This window comes from Arachis ipaensis, chromosome B10 (assembly GCF_059453495.1).
Source record: "Arachis ipaensis isolate K30076 ecotype BB chromosome B10, ASM5945349v1, whole genome shotgun sequence".
In the NCBI taxonomy this organism is placed as follows: Eukaryota; Viridiplantae; Streptophyta; class Magnoliopsida; order Fabales; family Fabaceae; genus Arachis; species Arachis ipaensis.
This window is the reverse complement of record NC_142435.1, coordinates 100,072,758-100,094,982: the sequence shown is the minus strand read 5'-3', so window position 1 is coordinate 100,094,982 and position 22,225 is coordinate 100,072,758. Positions and strand designations below refer to the sequence as shown.

General features: G+C 41.1%; 1 pseudogene; it reads right to left on the bottom strand.

Annotated features, from left to right (window-relative positions):
* Positions 1-11,582: 11,582 nt before the first annotated feature.
* Positions 11,583-13,240, bottom strand: LOC148581064 (uncharacterized; annotated as a pseudogene).
* Positions 13,241-22,225: the final 8,985 nt, after the last annotated feature.

The window sequence follows — 22,225 nt, the reverse complement described above, 5'->3', positions numbered from 1 at the left end:
AGTTAAACGCCAATTTTTGTGCCAGTTTGGGTGTTTAACTCTAGCTTTTGTGCCAGTTCTGGCGTTAAACGCCAGAATTCTTGAGCTGACTTAGAACGCCTGTTTGGGCCATCAAATCTTGGGCAAAGTATAGACTATTATATATTTCTGTAAAGCCCAGGATGTCTACTTTCTAACGCAATTGAGAGCGCACCAATTGGGCTTCTGTAGCTCCATAAAATCCACTTCGAGTGCAGGGAGGTCAGAATCCAACAGCATCTGCAGTCCTTTTTCAGCCTCTGAATCAGATTTTTGCTCAGGTCCCTCAATTTCAGCCAGAAAATATCTGAAATCATAGAAAAACACACAAACTCATAGTAAAGTCCAGAAAAGTAATTTTTAAATAAAAACTAATAAAAACATAATAAAAACTAACTAAAACATACTAAAAACAATGCCAAAAAGCGTATAAATTATCCGCTCATCATAATACAGGATCAATAGATGCTAGAAGCCAAGACTGGAGATTATAATCATCTTGAAGCCACTTGGTATATGCTGATGACTCGATTCTATTTTGTTGGTCTTCAATCGTAGTGAATCTAGGAGGAACACGATCTTTATAGAGATGATTTTTCAAAAGCTGATCTCGAACTGCCGCCAATGCTTGTTATTGCCAAGGTGTGATTTCTTTCTCCTAATTTATCACTAATCAGACTAAAGGGTCGGGAGTTGAACAACTGAGGTGGGAAAGAAAAGGGATTGAGATTAGCAAGAAGATTATTGTTGTTGTTGTTGGCAGAATTTTCAAGGTTTGAATTATTGTTGTTGTTGTTGGTCACAGGAGGTGAATTGTTAGATGAATGTGGAGATGCATCCATGGTTGAGAAAAACCTGAAGCTCGCAATACCATGAAAGAAGAAGAGAATCTTGAAGAATTTATGAAGTAACTTTTATTGAATGAGAAAGAAATGTGTACAAAAAGAAAATGAACCATGTTTTTAATCCTAACAAAACTGATCCCTTTTTCACACCCACACTTATTAACTATTTTTGAGGGATATTAACTTGATGGGCTGCCCTTGGTTTATTGGGCTACAATTGACTTATACTTTGGGCTGTCAATAATTACAACATTATTTTACAATATTTTATTTGTGTTTGTCTTACTAATTTAAGTAAAGACTTTTATGCAAAATTGAATATTTGATGGTTATTGTACAAGATGTCTTCAATACGGGTTGAGAGATGGATCGGAAACTTGCGGGTCGGGGCGGATGCCGGGTCCTTCTACTGGTGCAATAAGGGGAGACACCTGCAAAGACACTCCGACGCTCAAGTCAGAATGGATCTGAGAGGTGTAAGGTGTGTAGAGTGAATGTCGTACTTGAGGGGGGCCCTAGAGTTCCCCTTTATATAGGTGATGGTAATTATCTTATCTTATCTTATCTGGTTAAGATAAGGGAGGTATTCGAATTTGATTGTTAGATAGGAGCTCTAGCGGGCCGGTTTCGAGCCTTCTAGAAGGGTGATGTGGTTCGGACCCGGGTAGCCAGGTTAGGAGAGCATTCCGGGCGCAGGATCTGTGGGCTAGATCCATAACAGTTGCCCCGTAGCGGGAGAGCGGGAGAGGTCGATCTCCGTCACTGGAGGATATGGTTCCTGTTGTTCATGATTTTCCTCGGTTGATGGGTTTGCTTACCGTGAGGGGTCAGCACATCGAGCCTGAGTTTTGTGGTTTAGCTAGGGTTCGTCACCTTCGGAGTCTGTGTCGTTGGTTGATGTAAACTTTTCGTATTCATGCGCCCGTTTTATTTTTTGAGGCGTGCTGTCAGTTGCATTTTTCAAAGAGAGCATTTATTGTGAGGGAACGCCTGGGTTGCTTTCCAATTTTACCCCTTCGTGCTTTGTTTATCCCTGGGCTATTTTCGTCTTTTTCCGTTTTGAAACCGTTTTGGTTTTCGCCTTTCTTCCCTCGTTCGTTTCATTTCATAGTTCTTTTTGTTTTTGTTCTCCTTTGTGAACCTTTCTTTTCTTCTCTCTCTCATTCTGGTGTTTTTTTGCTTTGTTGTTGTCGTGCTTCTGCTCCCTGTTTTAGCGCTTCTCAAGTTTACACTCGCATTATCAGGTTGGTGTTCTTCTCTTTTATTTTGTTTTGCTTGCATATGTTAGAACTGTAGTTGTCTGTTTTGCTTTTTTGTGTTGTGTTTTGAATGGGGTGGTAGGTTTTGCCTTTTGAGGGGATGAGCACCACTGTGTAGTTGGCAATAGGTAGTGGCGTTCGTTTCATTTTTTCCACCATTTTTTGCCGCACGGTTTGGGCTGATGGTGGTGGTCACCTCTGTTTTAGGTATGGCGCGGCGGAGGACTGAGGGTGCGCGTGTTCCAGTGGTCCCCACCAAAGGTGTTCCCTTTCTTTATTCCTGGGTGACCAGCGATGATTGGGGGATGCCGTCACGGATGATAGAGGCGGACCTTCAGCGGCTCCGTGATTAGGGGGCTGTATGTGGGGTGGTGACGTCGAGCGCCAGTATGAGCTCATCCTTCCCGGGGTCGACGAGAGGGTTTGCTATACCAATCTTGACTCGCCGACCATTCTGGATTGGATGTGGGTTTACGAGGCGATGTTTACTCGGCTCAGCGTGCGGCTCCCGTTTTCGCCCTTCGTTCAGCAGTTGTTGAGTCGGTGTTTTGTGGCGCCGTCCCAGCTACATCCGAATAGTTGGGCGGCGATACGGACTTTTTAGCTCGTGTGCGAGTACTTGGAGCTCCCGGTTTCGGTGAACGTTTTCCTTTTCCTCTTCTTATGCACCTTACCAACCAAATAGGGGAAGCATAATAAGGGGTATATGTCGTTTAGGGCCCAACCTCACCGTTGCATCTTCGGTTTATATGAGGACTCTTTTCACAACTTCAAAGGTGGGTACTTCAAGGTGCGTCCTGCTAAGGGGCATCATCTCTTCTGGCTGACGTTGGAAGGGGAGCGCCAGTTTCTGACGTATTGGAACTTCGGCACGGGGCCTTCGGTTCTGACGCGGGTGAGGCAAGAGTTTTTGTTTTCAGAGGATCGGAATGTCGCTGGCATCCTTTGGAAATTGTTTGGGGGAGTGTCCCTTGAATCCTAGGGATGTGATGGGGGATCCGGTTGCTTGCCAGACTTTTGTCGGTGTGTAAATTTTAAATTTTTTTTTGTCCGTCTTTGGTACTTATGTTTTTTCTTTGTTCTTTTTTCTCAGTTGAGATGGCTGGCGGCTTTACATCTTTGGCGAGGCTGAAGGCTGCCATGGATCGAGAAGAAGCATCGGCTGCTTCGCCTTCTACCCCTTCATCCCGTCCTGTCGGGGATTCCCGGGTTGTCTCGCAGGAGGTGGTCTCGGCATGGGATGGGGGTGGTGGCCGCGTCTCTCCGTGCCCTGTGGTTTCTACTGGGGAGGAGAACGTGGTTGTTGTCTCAGCTACTGAGGCTTCCCGGAAGCAGAAGAGACCAACGGAGGTGAGCAGTGAGAGTTTGGGGGAGGAAGGGGCTGTCTCGTCCGTGATGGATAAGAACTTCGATGCTCCGGCTTCTGTCGACTAGTACTTGATGCCCGGCACCGAGGGGTTTTTTATGACTATGACGTGGCCTTCCAGGCCAAGTCGATGTATCGTGCTCTCCTCTGCTCTACTGTCATAGTTCGGAAGGTCGAGCCTGTGATGGCTCAGGTTGGCCTTCTCGACAGGAAGTTGCACCAGGCTCAGTCGGAGGTGGCCAAGTTGTAGGAGATGCTTGGGGCGTCGGAGACGGCAAGGGAGAAGGCTGTGAAGTCGTCTGAGGATGCGGGTACCGAGATCCTTCGCCTTTTCGAGGTTGAGACTTCACTTTTGTCTCAACTTGGGGGAGAGCAAAATAGGGCCTCGGATGCTAAGTCCCAAGCGGCTGTGCTCCTTACCGAGGTGAATACTTTGAGGGTAGAGGTTGCGGGTTCGAAGGCCGAGGTGGAGGCACTGAAGAAAGAGAGGGCGGAGCTGCTTGCTAATGCGAAGGAGGCGGTGACCGCAGCTGAAGAGACAATGAGGGCTCAAGCTTAGATTCTTGCCCCGGGTGCCGATGTGTCCATCATGGGGGCGTTCAAGGTCATCCAAGATGGTCGCATTGTGGATCTTTGAGTGGGGCTTCTTGTGTTCTTTTCTTGTTTTGTATATGCCGATTCCTTTACTTGTAACTTTTTTGATGATTTGCTGGCCGTATTTGTGACTTTGGATGTTTTTGACTTTGGGTTACTTATGCTTTTGGGCCGTTGGGGCCATTTTTAACTCGTTTTTGCTGACTTGGGTGTGAGTGTGTTTTTGGGCCGTTCGGGATTTCTGAGCCGTTTGCGTTGACTTTGGTAGTCATTTTTATCGTGACTCAGGGTGTGCGTTTGGCCGTTTAATCGTTTCTTATGGATATCCATTTTTAGGCCTCGAGGGTGATCAGTCTTCGGTGCTGGCCGTTTGTTCTTTTGCCGTTTGGTGAGGGGCGGCTGCCCTTGAGGTGGAAGTAAGGGAAGCGTAATAATGGCAAATAGACCTTTCTTTATGTTAGGCCTCGTTAAAACCCTTTCTTATGGCTGGGAAAGAGTACCCGAGAGGAACATTTAACTTAACAAATGAAAGAGAAATCAAATAAGGGAAATACGAAGAAATTAACATAAAAAGGAAAAGAAAAATGGGGGGGGGGGAGGGGGCTATTCTATGGTAGGGAGCCCTTAAGTGTAGTATCGTCGCAAGTTCACGGTGTTCCATGTCCTCAGTATCTCAGTCCCGTCGAGTCGCTCGAGTTTATAAGCTCCTTTCTCGACTACTCTGTTGATCCAGTATGGTCCTTCCCAGTTGGGGGAGAGCTTGCCTTCTCCAGGAGTGGGAGCTCTGATATCGTTCCATCATAAGATGAGGTCATTGGGTGAAAAGTCTCTTCGGATGATGCCATTGTTATATCTGAGCTTGATTTTCTGTTTTAGGGCCAGTTCTCGCATATGGGCTATGGACCTTATCTCGTCCGTGAGGTCCCATTTTGCGTCTTCGTCGTTGCCCCCGACTGTTCTTCTAGGGCTAGGGTCTCCGAATTCCACTGGGATTATAGCCTCTATGCCGTATGTCAGGCGAAACGGGGTTTCTCCCGTGGAGGTTTGGGGGGTGGTTCGATATGACCAAAGGACCGATCCGAGCTCGTCGGCTGACGAACTGAACTCTCGCGCGATCTAGAATTTTCACAAATGAATTTCCGTTGCAAGTATAGCTTCTAGACCAACAGGAATTCCTTTCGTACAAACGTTTGGTTGTCATAAGTAACAAACCCAATAAAATTTATAAACCGAAGTATTCAAACCTCGGGTCGTCTTCTCAAGGAATTGCAGGGAAGTATGATTTATTATTGGTTATGAAAAACAGTGTTTTTGGGTTTTTTAAAAAGGTTTGAACAGGAAAAATAAATCACAGGAATTAATAAATTAATAAATAATAAAACTCTTGGCAAGGTATGAAAACTGGAAGTCCTATCCTAGTTATCCTTATCAATGGTGATGAGAATTATATTTTTGTTCCTACTATCCCACTAAGTCAACCTCTAACTATGAAGGTAAGTCAAGTGGATAAATCAATTTAACACCTAAAGTCCTAGTCAACTCCTAAGGAAAGACTAGAGTTATAAGAATTTAAATCAATCAGCAAAGATAACAATTATCAATCACGATGAGTTTGACAACTCAAGAGTCACCAATTAATCAACCAAAGCCAAAAGGGAAGAATCTAAATTACTTATATAAATAAAGGAAAGCAATCATAATTCTGAAATACCTCAAATTGCATTAATAAAAGAAAATCAATCCGAACATAAAGAGTTCATAAACTAAATTGAGAAAATAAATAGAAAGAATATTAAACCTGGAACTCAAAAGAAATTGTAAGTTGAAATAATAAGAAATCCTAAATTCTTTAAGAGGAATCCTAATCCTAAATCCTAAGAGAGAAGAGAGAACCTCTCTCTCTAAAAACTACATCTAGATTATGAAAAGTGAAATAATCAAAGCCCCCCTATGAATGGATGCATTTCCCCACTTTATAGCCTTTAATCTGTGTTTACCGGACTTAGATCTGGGCCAAAAGGGTTTCAGAAATCGCTGGGGGCGTTTTCTGCAGTTTCTGCACATGGCGTCTGTCACGTGTACGCATGGGTCACGCATTCACGTCATCTGGAGTTTTTCCTGGTCACGCGTACACGTCAGATACGCGTCTGCGTCGTATGTGTTTCGCACAAGTCTCGCGTCCACGTTGCCCATGCGTTCGCGTCGCTTGTGTTTTGCGCCAGGCACGCGGTCACGTTGTCCACGCGTTCGCGTCGCTGGCTTTTCTTCAAAACTCCATTTTTATGCTTTCCTTCCATTTTTGTATTTTTCCTTTCTGTCCTCTAAGCCATTCCTTCCCTATGAAACCTGAAAATACTCAACACATAGATCACGACATCGAATGGTAATAAAGGATAAATAAATTTTAATATTAATAAAGCATAGGAAACATGTTTTTATAAATCTCATAAAATGAGGAAGGAACGGTAAAACCATGCAATTTATATGAATAAGTGGGTGAAGACTTGATAAAAATCACTCAATTTAGTACAAGATAAACCATGAAATAGTGGTTTATCAACCTCCCCACACTTACACAATAGCATGTCCTCATGCTAAATCCAAGAGAAAGAGTAAGGTAAAGTGGTGGAATTTCATGCAATGCAATCTATTCTAAATGCAACTACCTAATTGAATCACGCAATTCTAATTATTATCCACCTATGTATATATAAAGCTTACATGCGGTTAGTTTATTTCATATTTTCAAGGAATCATATATGTACAAGTAAGGCCAAACCAAATTAAAACATGTTCACAATTGAGTTGGGTTAAAATATTTCACAAACTTGCAAGACAATTAACAATTTAAACATGGATATATGGGAATAATCTATTGAACCCTCACTGGATTTTGTGTTTACTCTCTAGTCACTCAGTGTTTATTGGGTTAATCACTCTATTCTTTTCTATTCTTGCTTTCTAAAACTTTGTTCTTCATCTAACCAATCAACAAATATTGAATATAGACATACAAAAATTATGAGGTCTTTTTGAAGGTTGTAATGGGGCCAAGGTAAAGGTAAGGGTATACGTATAGGGCTAAGTGAGCTAACAAAGTGAATCCTTGATTAGTCTAAGATTTCACCTAACATATACATACTTTATATAATTTTAAAGTGCTTTACCTAGCTACCCAAACTTCTTCCCACTTTTGTGTTACATGCTCATACATCTTTTAAATTTTGTCCCATGTGCATTGATTCTTTTATTTTGCGTTGGGGGTAATTTTTGTATCCCCTTATTTAATTACTAAAATATTATAATTTTTTTTGAATGTACATGGTAATTTAATTAATTTGAATTCACATGAGCATGCTTCCCAAATTTTCAAATAACTTATTCAATTTTAATTTCCCACTTTTTCTATCATTCCATTTTCCCATAAAATTCCCCATATTTAAATTGTACACAATATCTATCTTAAGCTAACCAAGGATTCACTTGGGTTAATTTTAATTTATTTTTCTGCTTAAGGCTAGTAATGTGGTTATAGAACAAGAGGGGATTAAAAAGGCTCAAAGGGGCTAGCAAGGGTGATGAAAAAGGTAAGCTTATTTGGGATAAGTGAGCAATTTAAATAACGGCCTCAATAATCTCTTGGTATGTATCTATATTCTATATTGGACATATAGATTAAAATAAAATAAAGAACACCAGAATAAAAAAGAAGGGCGAACACACAAGAATGAAATAATTATGGTTAGACAATGTAACCATACAATTAAGCTCAAAAACTCACAGGTTGTGTGTTCTTTTGGCTCAAAAACCATATATCAGTTATGTATGTCATGCAAGTAGAAATCAAGAGTTTTCATTTAACTCAATGTGAATCTTAAGGTGGCCCTTAGAATCTTAGTGTTGTTCCTTGAAAAATGTTGTATAAATTAACTAACATGTAATGCTATGTATATACAAGGTGTGTGGATATTTTGATTCTGTTAAAGTCTCTAGTTTACTTCTTTTATTTTCAGTTAAATCAAACTATTATATGCTAGAAGGATAAACTATACTAATTAATCCACATATTCTATAACTAATAAGTTTAGAATTGCCAACTAAACTAAATATCTAAGATATAAACCAAAGTGCAAAGTGCGGAAATAAAGTGAAAATACAGCAAAAGAACAATGTGCAAGTACTGAAAGATAAAAATAAAAATAAAAATACAGAAAAATAAACAAGATAGGATAAAAAGAGTCTGTAGTGGTTCACCAAAAAGATAAGGCAGAGATGGCGACCTCCCCACACTTAAAATATAGCATCGTCCTCGATGCTCACTCAAGCGGGGTGTGAAGAAGTGTCATCTCCGGAAGGATGGGCTGCTGGAGTCTCTGTGGTGGTCTAAAGGTCTGCAGACTGGATAAGTGTAGGAGGATCTGTCTGCTGCAGTGGAGGCTCTGACTGTAGAGGAATCGCCGGATCTGGGGCCTGGATCTGGTGTGGCTCTTCATGCTGTGGCGTAGCTTGCTCTGGTCCTGCCTGCTCAGCTTGGGCATGTGTCTCCTCCTCATGATCATCCGCCTCCACCTCAGATGTATCAGAAGGGGTGTCGGGATCGGAGGGAATGTCACTGCCGGATTAGATCATCAACTTAAGGTGCTCATAGCGCCGCTTGTCGCGACGCTCCATACGATCTAGGCGGGCGAAGAGGCGGTGTACCAGATGATAAATGGGCTCAGGAGCAGGTGGATGTGCAGTGGATGAGGCTGGTGCAGCAGTGGATGCAGAAGAGGCAGGTAAAGATGTGGCTGCCTCACCTGAGGCAGTGAGAAAAGGAGGTCTGTACCCAAATGCCAGAAACTTCCTGTTGTGCGAAATAATCTTCTTGCAATCTGCAGCAGTCGGCTTCACGTCGGCCAGCTCCCAAGGCACGTCAGCTCGGCGGCCTAGCTGGGTGATCAGATAAGGAAAAGGGAGAGTGCCTCTGACATGGACCCTGGCCATATAATACTTGATGAAACGTGGAAGATACAGGTCCTTACCCTCCATCACACACCAGATGAGGGTGATCATAGCAGCGGGCAGCTCCGTCTCATGAGTGCTCGGCATCACATAGTTGCTCAGAATCTGGTGCCACAGCCGAGCCTCATCATTCAAATATATTAGCTTGATTCCCTTAGGCATCACTGTATTCTTTCCCATGACCCATGGGACAGTAGGATCAAGGGCTATTCTCTGCTTGACAGCATCCCAGTCAAATCTCATAAATCTCATATCCTCTTCAGTCTTTTGGTACCCGTCAGGCTGATCTGACTTAGGCTGAAGTTGTAGGATATCCTCAATAGCTTCCTCAGTGACCAAAATCTGTTTCCCTCTGAGGTGCACTGCATCCAGGGAGGTCTTGAAATAGTTACAGTAAAATTCTCTGACCCAGGAAGCATTGACCTCTGTCAAGTTCTGTTCCAAGAAGGACCAGCCTCACTGTTTTATCTGGTCGGAGGTGTACTGCTGTAGTTCTTCTGGAATTTTTAGAGTTCTTTCCAGGTATAGGTTCCTGAAAGTGGCGAACACTGGATACTTCAGCTCACAGTATCTGTTTGCAAATTTGACTTGGTCTGTGGCGGTGAGGAGCTGGTCAGCCTTTTCCTGCGGGGTAAAGTTCTTTTTCCGCCAGGAATCATCATGCAAAATGTCGAGGATAGTCATAGAGGATTCGCCTCTTTTCCTTTTGCCAGTGGTTGCTTTGGCTTTCCCTTTGTGTTGAGGATATAATTGAAGAACAAAAACAGGGAAAACAAGTAGGCAAATAGAATAATAGCAATATAAGCACAGAGTGGCAAAAGAGCAAGAGAAGCATGAAATGAGTTAAATATATGTGCAATTTGGATGGTATTCGAGTGAAAAAGTCTGAAAGGAAAAAGTGCAATCCAAAATATATGATAAGTGGAATTCAAGTTAATTAGGAAAAAACAGTAATCATGCCTTGAGTTAGAAAGTTAAAGTAGTTAGTTAAAAACCGAAAAGAGAAGTTTGAAAGTTAAAATGGTTAGGAGTGAAAAAGGAAGTTAGAAAGTTAAAGTAGTTAGGTAGTAGAAAGAAAGTTAAAGTAAGTGGCATGATAATAGGTTTCCTAGGTAACAAGAGAGTCACAAATTTAAAGATCAGTCAACTCATATTCAAGCAAGGATATCAGGTTATTGATGATAATTCATATAGATACAGGAGTAGCAAAAATTAAAACGAATTCATTAATAATGCAATTTATTAACCAGGGAATCGAAAGGAATAAGAATGCGAGCTCTTGCATTCATGAATTGGTTTGGTTGTAGCTAAGTAATGCAAAATTCAAAATTGCCAAAACCAATACATGAATGTAAAAATGAAACAATTTGCAGAAAATTGGGCAGCATTCCGGCTAAAATTGGATGTACCTGGGAAATAAACAGCAGGAAAAATCAGTTCATATAAAATTAAATAAAGCTGCGAAGAGAGACAAATAACATGAACATGAAAGAGCAGTGGAACAGCAGCAAGAAACAAGGAAGAACAATATATGAACAATATGATCATCACAGCAAAATCAGAATTTGCGAAATAGATAAAACAAGTAGTAAGAACGGCACAATTATCAGGCCTAAATCCACTAACCACATCCTAACTACCTAACCACCTAGAATCCACTACAAACATGCATCTCTAACTATCCTAATTTGAACAGAATCTGAAAAATATGCAATTAAATACGGATGATAGAGAAATCGGTGTTCGGCGGAACCTCGTATGTGTATGAACAGAGGTGAGGGCAGAGAGATGGTGGTGGTGACGCGGCGGTGCTGGGAGGGAGCACGGCGGCACGGTGGTGGAGCAAGGCGGGGTGGAGGTTGGGGTTTAGTTAGGGGTAAAGGGCGGTGATGGAAAGAAGGTTGGGGTGAGGGTTGTGGTGGTGGGAGACGGCGGCCTGAGGTTGGCCGCAGTGGAGGCGGTGGTGGTGGTCGCAGAGGAGGGTTACAGAGGCGGAGGGGAGTGGAAGGGGGGTTAGGGGACGCGATGGGGTTAGGGTTCGCGTGACTTGGGTTTTAGTGGATTCAAATCCACGCGAACGCGTGGGGCACGCGATCGCGTGATTAGGGCAAAAGGGGTATAACGCGGTCGCGTGATTGACGCAATCGCGTAAGTTGGGTAAAAGGTGAGTGACACAGACGCGTGAGGCATGCGAACGCGTCGCTGTGAATTGTGCTAGATGCACGGTTCCAGCGTCGTTTTGGCGCAACTCTCTATTTTCATTTAGGGGGCCATAATATCCACGCGACGCAGACGCGTCGCTCACGCTTTCGCGTGGGATGAGCGCTATGCAAGTGACGCGTTCGCGTCAGGGACGCGAACGCGTGGGCCGGTTTGTGCTAAATGCACACCAGCCGCACGATTCGAGCCCAACCTTCTGGACGTTGGATCTTGACGCCGATTTCCGTTCCACGCCCACGCGTGGCCTGCGCGCTCGCGTGGGGTGATCCCTTTTTTTTATGCAGTATGCAGAATGCAATGAATGTTATGCACAATTCTAGGTTTAATCAAATTCAAAGACAGACTAAAATGGAAAACGGGAACGATCATACCATGGTGGGTTGTCTCCCACCTAGCACTTTTAGTTCAAGTCCTTAAGTTGGACATTTGATGAGCTTCCTGCTATGGTGGCTTGTGCTTGAATTCATCTAGAAATTTCCACCAATGTTTGGAATGTCAACAGCCTCCAGGATCCCAAACAAGGCACGTAAAACCCTTGAGCAGTTTTAAACAGGTTCTCAGGCTTCTAGTGTGCTGAATGTCATAACAGATTCCAGGATCCCAAACTTTACTTTTACACCCATTTTTGTCTTGATCTGCATTATTCCAGCTGGGTGGTGAGTAATCTGAATTCTCATTGCAGTGACCAAATAGCTTCCTAGATCCTTTCAATTAAGCTCGACACCAATCCTTGCACCTCAAATTGAAGTGTGAAACTTCATTGAATCTCGCATACCAGCTCTGAGTGCGAGTCATTTCCCTTTTACTCTTAAAGCCTCAAAGAGCTCTAAGCTGGCCATCTGTTTCAAGTAAACCATATTCAAGTGGAAAAGTAAAGATAAAAGTCAAGGATTTTACCCACTTGAAGTTGGAGTTGGGTGGTAGTGGCCTTGGGATGAGTGTTTCCAGTAGTTCTGCAAGCTCTACTCCTTTGTGTTCTTCTGTGAATTCTTCCACTTCTTTGCAAACTTCTTCAATATCAACCATGTCTTGATCAAAGTCTTCGATATCTTCCTCATCACTTAAGTTATAATTGGGAGGTTGAGAAAAGTCTACCTCTGCATCATCTTCGTAGTCACTTGGGGAAGATTCTTCTATCTCAAAGAATTCACTTGCAGATGCAAGTTCATTAGTAAGAGAACTTGACTTATGATTATCATCATCAAGGAAACTTGGGTCTTAGGTTATTCCGTCCAGTTCTTCATAAGATACCTGCTTTGGGGGTTGTGCACTATCCTCCTTAGCATCAATTGTAACGTCCTCGACGGAATTCTCCACAACTCTGGATTCCCATGGAGATTCAATGTCTCCTAAGTCTTCAATCAACTATTCTTCTTCTATAATGACAGCTTCCTCAACTTGTTCCAGTACAAAGTCATGCTCTGTACTGCCCACTGGAGTTTCTAGTATCTCCTTCATGCTACGTTCTTCATTAGATTGTCCACATGGAGCTATGGGAGTTCCTTGAGTGTCCAAACATCTGGAAGATAATTGATTTATTGCTTGCTCCAGTTGATGAAGAGTTGCATGAAATTAATCTACTGTTACCTTGAGGCGAGCCTGTGATTCTTGGCTCGATGGATATGGACATGGTGCATAGGAAAGTGGTGGTTCTTGGGCATAATTGGATTGGAATTGGGGTGGATAAGGATCATACAATGGTAAATGGTGAAAAGAAGCTTGTGAGTGTGGTGGTCCGAAGCCATGTTGAGAGGATAGTCTATAAACACAGGGTGGGGCTTGTTGGTAATTATAAGGGGGTCCACCATATCTATCAGCTTGGTATGCATTGTAGAGTAGTCCTTGGCCATGATATCTTGGAGGGTGTTGTTGCCTAAAGGGTTGATCAGATCCTCTTGGCTCCATCCATCTTTGATTGCTCGACCTTGATGCATATTCCTGTTATAGCTTCCATTCCTTTCAACAAATTTAGAACCAAACTCAAAGCGAGAGGGGTGAGAATTCATAGTAGCTAATAGAAATAAAAAGGAAAAACAAAAACAAATAAACAAGTAAAAGAAAAATATTTACAATAACCAATAATAGGGCACACGTTTGCAATTCCCCAGCAACGGCGCCATTTTGACGAACTGAACTCTCGCGCGATCTAGAATTTTCACAAATGAATTTCTATTGCAAGTATAGCTTCTAGACCGACAGGAATTCCTTTCGTACAAATATTTGGTTGTCACAAGTAACAAACTGATAAACCTCTATTTCATGGTTTATCTTGTGCTCAATTGAGTGGTTTTTATCAACTCTTTACCCACTTATTCATACTATTTGCATGGTTTTACATTTGCCTTCCTAATTAAGTGCTTTTATTGAAAACATGCTTCTTTGGCCTTAAGTTTCCTATGTTTAATCCTCTCTTATTACCATTAGATGCCTTGATATGTGTGTTAAGTGTTTTCAGAGATTACAGGGCAGGAATGGCTCAGAGGATGGAAAGGAAGCATGCAAAAGTGGAAGGAATACAATAAGTTGGAGAAATTGCTAAGCTGTCCAGCCTGACCTCTTCGCACTCAAACGGCTATAACTTTAGCTACAGAGGTCCAAATGATGCGGTTTCAGTTGCGTTGGAAAGCTAACGTTAGGGGCTTCAATTTGATATATAATATGCCATAGTTTCTCTGACGCTAAGCGACACAACTGCGTGCTCCATGCGGCCGCATCGCAGTGACGGAAATTCAGCATATTTGAATTCGCAACCAGCGAATTCTGGGCTGTTTCTGACCCAGTTTGCGGCCCAGAAAACACAGATTAGAGGCTATAAAGTCGGAAAATGCATCCATTCATCGAAAGCTTTCATATTCACAATTTTAGAAGTAGATGTAGTTTTTAGAGAGAGAGGTTCTCTCCTCTCTCTTAGAATTAGGATTTAGGACTTCTCTTACTTTTAGGAGTGACTCTCAATCCCAGGTTCAATGTTCTTTTACTTTATATTTATCTCTTATTTTTAGATACTTTAATGCTTATATTAGTTATGTTGCCTATTTGGCTTATGCTACATTCATGTTATGATTTTCTTTGAATTAATATTATTTAAGGTATTTCAGTTATTATTGCTTTCTTTTATTTGCATGATTATTGCTTCCCATCTGAAGGCATTTTTATTCCAGTAGATTTACTTTTTCCCTTTTGGTTTTGGTTAAGAAATTAGTAACTCAGGAGTTATCCAATTCAACAGCATAATTGTTAATTGTTATCTTGCCAATTGAATTGAACTTCAATAATCCCAATCTTTTCTTAGGAAATAAATAGGATTCGAAGATCAAACTAATTAGTCCCTTGACTTTCCTTTGCTTTAGTAAAGGTTAACTAAGTGGAATTAAGATTCAGTTTTCATCATCATTGATAAGGATAACTAGACTGGACTTCCAATTTCTCATACCTTGCCCAAAAGTTTGCTTTACAGTATTTATTTATTTTTAATTGCCATTTAAATTATTTGTCATATAACATATTCCCACCTTACTTCCAAAATCCCAATTTACAAACTCATAACCAATAATAAGAACATACCTCTCTGCAATTCCTTGAGAAGACGACCCGAGGTTTGAATACTTCGGTTATCAATTTATTTAGGGGTTTGTTACTTGTGACAACCAAAACTTTTGTAAGAAAGGTTGATTGCTTAGTTTAGTAACTATACTTACAACGAGAGTTTCTATAACATCTAAACCATCAATCTTCAATTCTTCAAAATGGCGCCGTTGCCGGGGAATCGCAAACGTGTGCCTTATTATTGGTTATTGTAAATATTTGCTTTTTGATTTGTTTTTATTTTTATTTTTTTTACTTTTTCGTAAATTAAGAGGTTATTGATTTTTATTTTAAAATTTTTATCTTATCTTATCTTATTTCAAAAGTCAAATTTCAAAATTCAAATTTCAAAAATTTAAAATTCAAATTTCAAAACTCAATTTTCGAATTCAAAATTTAAATAACCTTTTAATTTCAATTTGTTTTTATTTTTGTTTTTAATTTTTATTTGCTACTATGAACTCTCACCCCTTTGGCTATGAGTCCGGTTACAATAATGTTGCAGGAAGAAGAAATTACAATGAGAACAGGCATCAAGGTTGGAACAATCAAAGATGGGAGAAGCCACAAGGATTTGATCAACCCTCATGGCAACAACCACCTCCAATGGACTATCAACAACCACCACCATATGCCTATGAACCCTCTCCTCAACATGACTTTGGACCACTATACTCACAAGCCCCTTTTTGCCATTCACCTCCATATGACCCTAACCCTCAACCACCATACCAACCACCTTATGAGCCATATGAACCATATATAGAATCACCCCAATTCCAACCAAATTACTCACAAGAACCACCACTTCAATATTCACCATCTCCATATCCATCAATCCAAGAGCACTATGATCCTATTTATGAAAGCCGAGTGCATCAAGAGACAAAGGATCGTTTCAAGGAAACAGTGGATCGATTTCATGCAACCATTCATCAATTGGAGCAAGCGATAAATCAATTAGCTTCCCGACGTTCGGACACTCAAGGAACCCCCCATGGCTTCATGTGGACAATCTAATGAAGAACGTAGCATGAAGGAGATACTAGAAACTCCAGTGAACAGTATGGAGCATGACTTTGTACTGGAACAAGTGGAGGAAGTCGGAATTATAGAACCTCCTTTCAAGACGTTTGAAATTGATGTTGAGGAGGGTGTACAACCTCCAAGGCATATCACAGTTGAAGACTTGGAAGAGGTTGATCAAGAGATGGAGATTCAAGAAGAAGAAGCACAATCTCCCATGTCCTTGGAAAGCAATGAAGAGGAGATTGAATTGGAAGAAAGCTACCAAGAGGAAGAGGTTGAAATTGAAGAAGCTTGCAAAGAGGTGGTAATTATCAGAGAAGAGCACAAGGGAGTGGAGCTTGCAATTTCATTAAAAATACCTCCCCCTAAGTTGCCATCATCCTTCACAACATTCAAGTGGGTAAAATTCATATCCCTTAGCTTTCTGATTCCACTTGAATATGGGCTACTGGAGACGGATGGTCAACTTAGAGCTCTTTGTAACATTAAGAGTAAGAAGAAGATGGCCAGTGGTAAGAATTGTCCTGCAAGGTTCATCATGGTTGGAAGCTTTAAGTTTAAACGCAAAGGTTGGTGTAAAGCTCAACTGAATGGGTCTAGGAAGCTGTTTGGTAGCTGCAGTGAGAATTCAAATTACTTATCACCCAGTTGGAAAAATACAGATCCCGATAAGGATGGGTGTAAAAGCAAGATTTGGGATCCTGGAATCTGTTCTGACATCCAACACCCCGGGAGTCTAAGAATCTGTTTGAAGCTGCTCAAAGGCTTTACGTGCCTAGTTTGGGATCCCGGAGGCTACTGGAATTATAAACAATGGTGGAGATTCCTAGATGAATTCAAGCATAAGCCACCATAACAGGAAGCTCACCAAATGTCCAACTTAAGGACTTTAACTAAAAGTGCTAGGTGGGAGACAACCCACCATGGTATGATTGTTCCTTTTTCATTTTTATTTAGTTTTATTTTATTTTCTAGTTTTATTTTATTTTATTATATTGAACCTGGAGTTTTGCATCACATTCATATTAACACTACATTCTTCATTTTCAGATTATAAAAAAAAGGACTTTCGCACGCGACGCGTCCGCGTCGTATGTGCGTTTGGAAGAAAATAAGGTTGAACAGAGAGTCACGCGAAAGCGTGGCTGGAGGCGCGCTAATGGCACAAATTGATCCACGCGACCGCGTCACCCACGCGGCCGCGTGACCTGAAAATCGACGTCAACCAGGTGCATGGCCGAAAGTTGAGCTGGAGTTGGGCTGGACTCGTGCTGGAAGCCCAAGCCTCACCATGCGAACGCATGCCCCATGCGTCCGCGTCATATCCCCATGATGGCCACTCACGTGATCGCATGCCCCACGCGATCGCGTCACCTAGTTTTTTGGCAAAAGAGTTTTGAACAGAGATTTGTGCGACCGTGAGGCTGCACTTGTGCCAATCGCACAAAACAGGCCACGCGATCGCGTGACCGACGCGACCGCATCAATCAGTTTAAACGCAAGCCGCGCGACCGCGTCGCTTGCGCCGCACAACTTATCCTAATTTGCCAAATATCTTATCTTTTATCCCCCAATCCTAATTTTTCCTCCCTCCTTTCTTAATTACTTCTTCTTCCCTTCTTTCCCTTCTCATTCTTCTTATCTTTTATTTTATTTTACTTATTTTATTTGCATATTTCATTAATTGCATTTTAATTTTGTGCACATGTTTTTTTTTCTTTTCTAAATTTATTGTCTTACCATTGGTGTTAAAATTTTCCTATTCAACTGTTGCATCTTCTCTTGGATTATTTTGGGTGCTTCATGACTTGTTTTATTCTGATTGGGTAATATTATTTAAATTAATGCTGATTTTTATATTACTGATATTCCTTTTGCATTGACATGAACTTACATTGTCTTTCTTTACCCACTCTCTTCCCTATTGTTGCAAATTTTATACCACTGGTATGTCATGGCTTCTATTGTTTTCTCACGTACATGTTGAAGCTTCCATGTAAATGAGACCCTTATCATTTGGCATTAACCCCCATATTTTATTTATTTTCTATCTTTTGGGTTACTTTTCTTCTTTTTCTCTTCTTTCAGGCTGGCCACCGAAGACGAAAAAAGGGAGAAACCTCTAAAAAGGGAGACAAGACAAGTCCATCTGCACAATTCTCAAAGAAAAGCATCAGTTGAAACAACCCGTCCACCTGCACATCTCAGCATGCACCGAGGATGGTGCAATCTTTAAGTGTGGGGAGGTCGATACCGATCTCCATGGGTTAGTTATTTCTTGACTCAACACCAAATTTTTTATTTTATTTGTTTATTCATTGTTGCATTTGCATGTTTGATTGCATATTTGTTTGATTTTTTGCATATTTTACCACTTGGTTAAAGTAATATTTTCTTTTTCAAAAAAACCTTTTAGAGAATTTCACTAATTTGAATAAAATTTAATGTTACACTTGTTTGAAGAGATATTATACTGGAACATGGTTTAGAACTCGAACACACAAAACCTGTGAGATTTTTGAGCCTATTTGAATTGGTTGCATTTTATCAACCAAAATTCTGTTTGTGTGTATTTTTCTCTCTAAAATTGTGATCTTTGTCTTGCTTAATTCTATATTTCCATTATTTGATGTATGCATACACTTACATGATTGAGGCCTTTGTTTCACTGAGCTTACATACCCATATGGCCTTACCTTTCATTATCCCTTGCAAACCAATTTTGAGCCTATTTTACCCCTTTGTTTTTTACTTTAGCACATCATTAACTCTAAGCGGAAAACAATAATGTCCTTAATTTGAATCCTTGGTTAGCTTAGAATAGTGAGATGCTTATGATTTAAGTGTGGGGAAATTGGGATTGAAAACATTTGGTTTGAGAATTGAGTATGTTAGAATTTTCTGAAAATGTGAAAGAAATAGGACATGTTCATGCATTCAATAATTTAATCATATGCATTGAGAAAAATAATATATATATATATATATATATATATATATATATATATATATATATATATAAAAGAGAGAGAAGAAAAAAAAAGAGCAAATAAATAAAAGGGGACAAAATGCCCCGAAGTTAAGTGTTGAAAGCAATGTATATGTACTGTACTTGAAATTTGAATGCATGAATATGTGGAAAACATGGTTAATGGACAGTTAGGTTTTGTATCATGATTACATGGATTGTCTAAAGTTAGGTGGAAAGTTTAGGTTAATTAAGGATTCAGATTTTAGTCCACTTAGCCAAATACAATCCTACCTTGACCTTAACCCCATTACAACCCTTAAAAGACCTCTTGATATGTGTATCTGTGCATTAAATTTATGTTGATTGTTAGATGAAGAGCAAGCCTTAGAAAGCAAGGTTAGTATAGAATTGAGAGAATCGAACCTAAAACACTTGAGTGATTAGAGTGTATACACTATGATGAGCGGATATTTTATACGCTTTTTGGGGTTAATTTCATATAGATTTTAGTATATTTTAGTTAGTTTTTAGTTTAGTCTCATTAGTTTCTAGACAAAATTCATATTTCTGGACTTTACTATGAGTTTGTGTGTTTTTCTGTGATTTCAGGTATTTTCTGGCTGAAATTGAGGGAGCTGAGCAAAAATCTGATTCAGGCTGAAAAAGGACTGCTGATGCTGTTGGATTCTGACCTCTCTGCACTCAAAATGGAATTTCTGGAGCTACAAAAGTCCAAATGGCGCGCTTCCAATTGCGTTGGAAAGTAGACATCCAGGGCTTTCCAGTAATATATAATAGTCCATACTTTGCTCAAGGATAAATGACGTAAACTGGCGTTCAACACCAGTTCCATGCTGCTGTTTGGCGTCCAGCGCCAGAAACAAGTTACAAAGTGGAGTTCAATGCCAGAAACAGGTTACAACCTGGCGTTGAATGTCCAAAACAGCCCAGGCACGTGAGAAGCTTTAGTCTCAGCCCCAGCACACACCAAGTGGGCCCCAGAAGTGAATTTCTGCACTATCTGTCATTAGGGGTGGCAGGAGTACCCGAACCCGGGGGTACCCGCCCCGCCCCGCCCCGGTCGGGGCGGGTTAAAACCCGCCCCGCTCCGGGGCGGGTTTTGGTCGGGGCGGGTAGTTGAGCGGGGCGGGGCGGGGTCGGGTTCAGGGTAAACTCGCCCCTACCCGCCCCGGAGTGCATAGTATATATACATAATTTCAATTTTAGGGTTTCTCTTTCTCAGTTCTCACAGCCGCAGCCCTCTGCCCTCAGTTTCACACTTTCACTCATTGTCTCCTTCAGGTTTGAGACTTTGTTCCCCCATTCCCCCAACCCTAACAGAGAAAGGTCACCCGTCACCTCTTCCTCTTCAGCCGCAACCCTCTTCCTCTCCCGCCGAGCCAATCACCGCCGCGACGCTACCTTCCTCCGAGCCCCTCGCCCACTTCCTCTTCCTCTTCAGCCGCAACCCTCTTCCTCTCCCGCCGAGCCAATCACCGCCGCGACGACACCTTCCTCCGAGCCCCTCGCCCTCTTCCTCTTCCACTGACCACTGCTCCTCTATCTCGTCGGAGTTCTCGTCTCTCATCGATCTCTCAGCCGTGTTCCGTGACGAGCTGAGTCTTCACGCCACTGCCTCCGGTTCGCTGCAAGGTGTGCACTGCTTTTACTTTTATTTATTTACTTATTTATTTATTGTTATTATGCTTCAATTGCATTGTTAACAGAATAGTTATTTATTTTTAATTCATTTGATCCTTTATTTCAATTATCTAGGTTTATTGATGCTGAGCGGGTGAATTCTACAATTGTTGCTACTTGCGTTGAACAGTGATTTTTGCAATCGATGACTGTTGTTGTTAGTTGTTTTGGATTAATTAGCAAGCAGTTTTTGTTCATGTTAATGATAGTTGAGTTGATTCAGGTTAACCGTGTCTCCTATGTTCTGTTTTATTGTCATTGGCCTCTTCATAGATCCATATAACTATTTCCTTTTGATTAACTAGTAAAGAGGGTTAATGGGTTTATTGATGGAAAGAGGGATTAGAATGGTAAATGTTTATAATATAGAGGAATGGTAACTGTTTATAATATTTTGTATGACCATGCTCTATATAACTTCTCCTTAACACAAATTTTGGGACAGAGTGTAAAATTAGTATTTGGCCATGGTATTGTTACAAGATTTTCTACATAAATTTTGTTCTGCGTGGAAGGGCCAGAAAATTTTTGCTTGGAAATTATTGTTTCATTCTTGACAAAAATAGCAATGGAAGTTTGGAAATTATTGTTCATTGCTTGGAAATTATTGTTCATTGCTTGGAAATTATTTTGTTTGGAAATTATTGTTCATTGCTTGGAAATTATTTTGTTTGGAAATTATTGTTCATTGCTTGGAAATTATTGTTTAGTCTCTGAAAGAAGTTTGGCATATTGCCTTTGAATTGTAGAGATTTTATTATTTAGGCTTAAGAGCTCATTGATACAGTTGCCAGGAATCAGCATCTGTACCTAAGCAGTGACCCTTCCATGAAAGAAGAGGTTCAAACAGTAACTGCTGAACTCAGCCCTGTAAAACAAGCTGCTGAATTCAATCAGCAATTGGACTTTCTAACAAAGCAGTTAGCCAAATTCAAGGATAAACTACAAGAGACAAGGATGGCTAATATAAATATAGAAGAACAATTGAAGCAAACAAAGCAGCAGCTGTCAAGACAAATAACAGAAGAATGCCAAGCAGTTCAATTAAGAAGTGGAAAAACATTAAATACCCCACCTCAAGGCAGCAAAGAGTTAAGGAATGAGCAAACCACCCAAAATTCACCTGAGGACAGTAAGAGCCCAGGGAAAAGTAATTCTGGCATTAAAACGTCAGCAATCTGGTGGAAGGCTGGCGCTGAATGCCCATACCATGCCCAAGACTGGCGTTCAACGCCAGTAACAAGCAAAGACTGGCGTTCAACGCCAGAAACAAGCAAGGATCTGGCGTTGAACGCCCAAAATGGGCAAGATCTGGCGCTAAACGCCCAAAATGGGCACAGTTCTGGCGTTCAGACGCCAGGAACAAACAAGGAGTTGGCGTCTCACATCACTCCAACTTCTAACTCTGGCACTCAATTGCCAGTGAGGGATCAGACACACACAAGTGCTGATGACAACCCCTCTAAAAAGGCTTCTTCAGCCACTTCTGTAGGCAATAAACCTACAGCAACTAAGGTTGAGGAATATAAAGCCAAGATACCTTATCCTCAAAAACTCCGGAAAGAGGAACAGGATAAGCAATTTGCTCGCTTTGCAGATTATCTCAGGACTCTTGAAATAAAGATTCTATTTG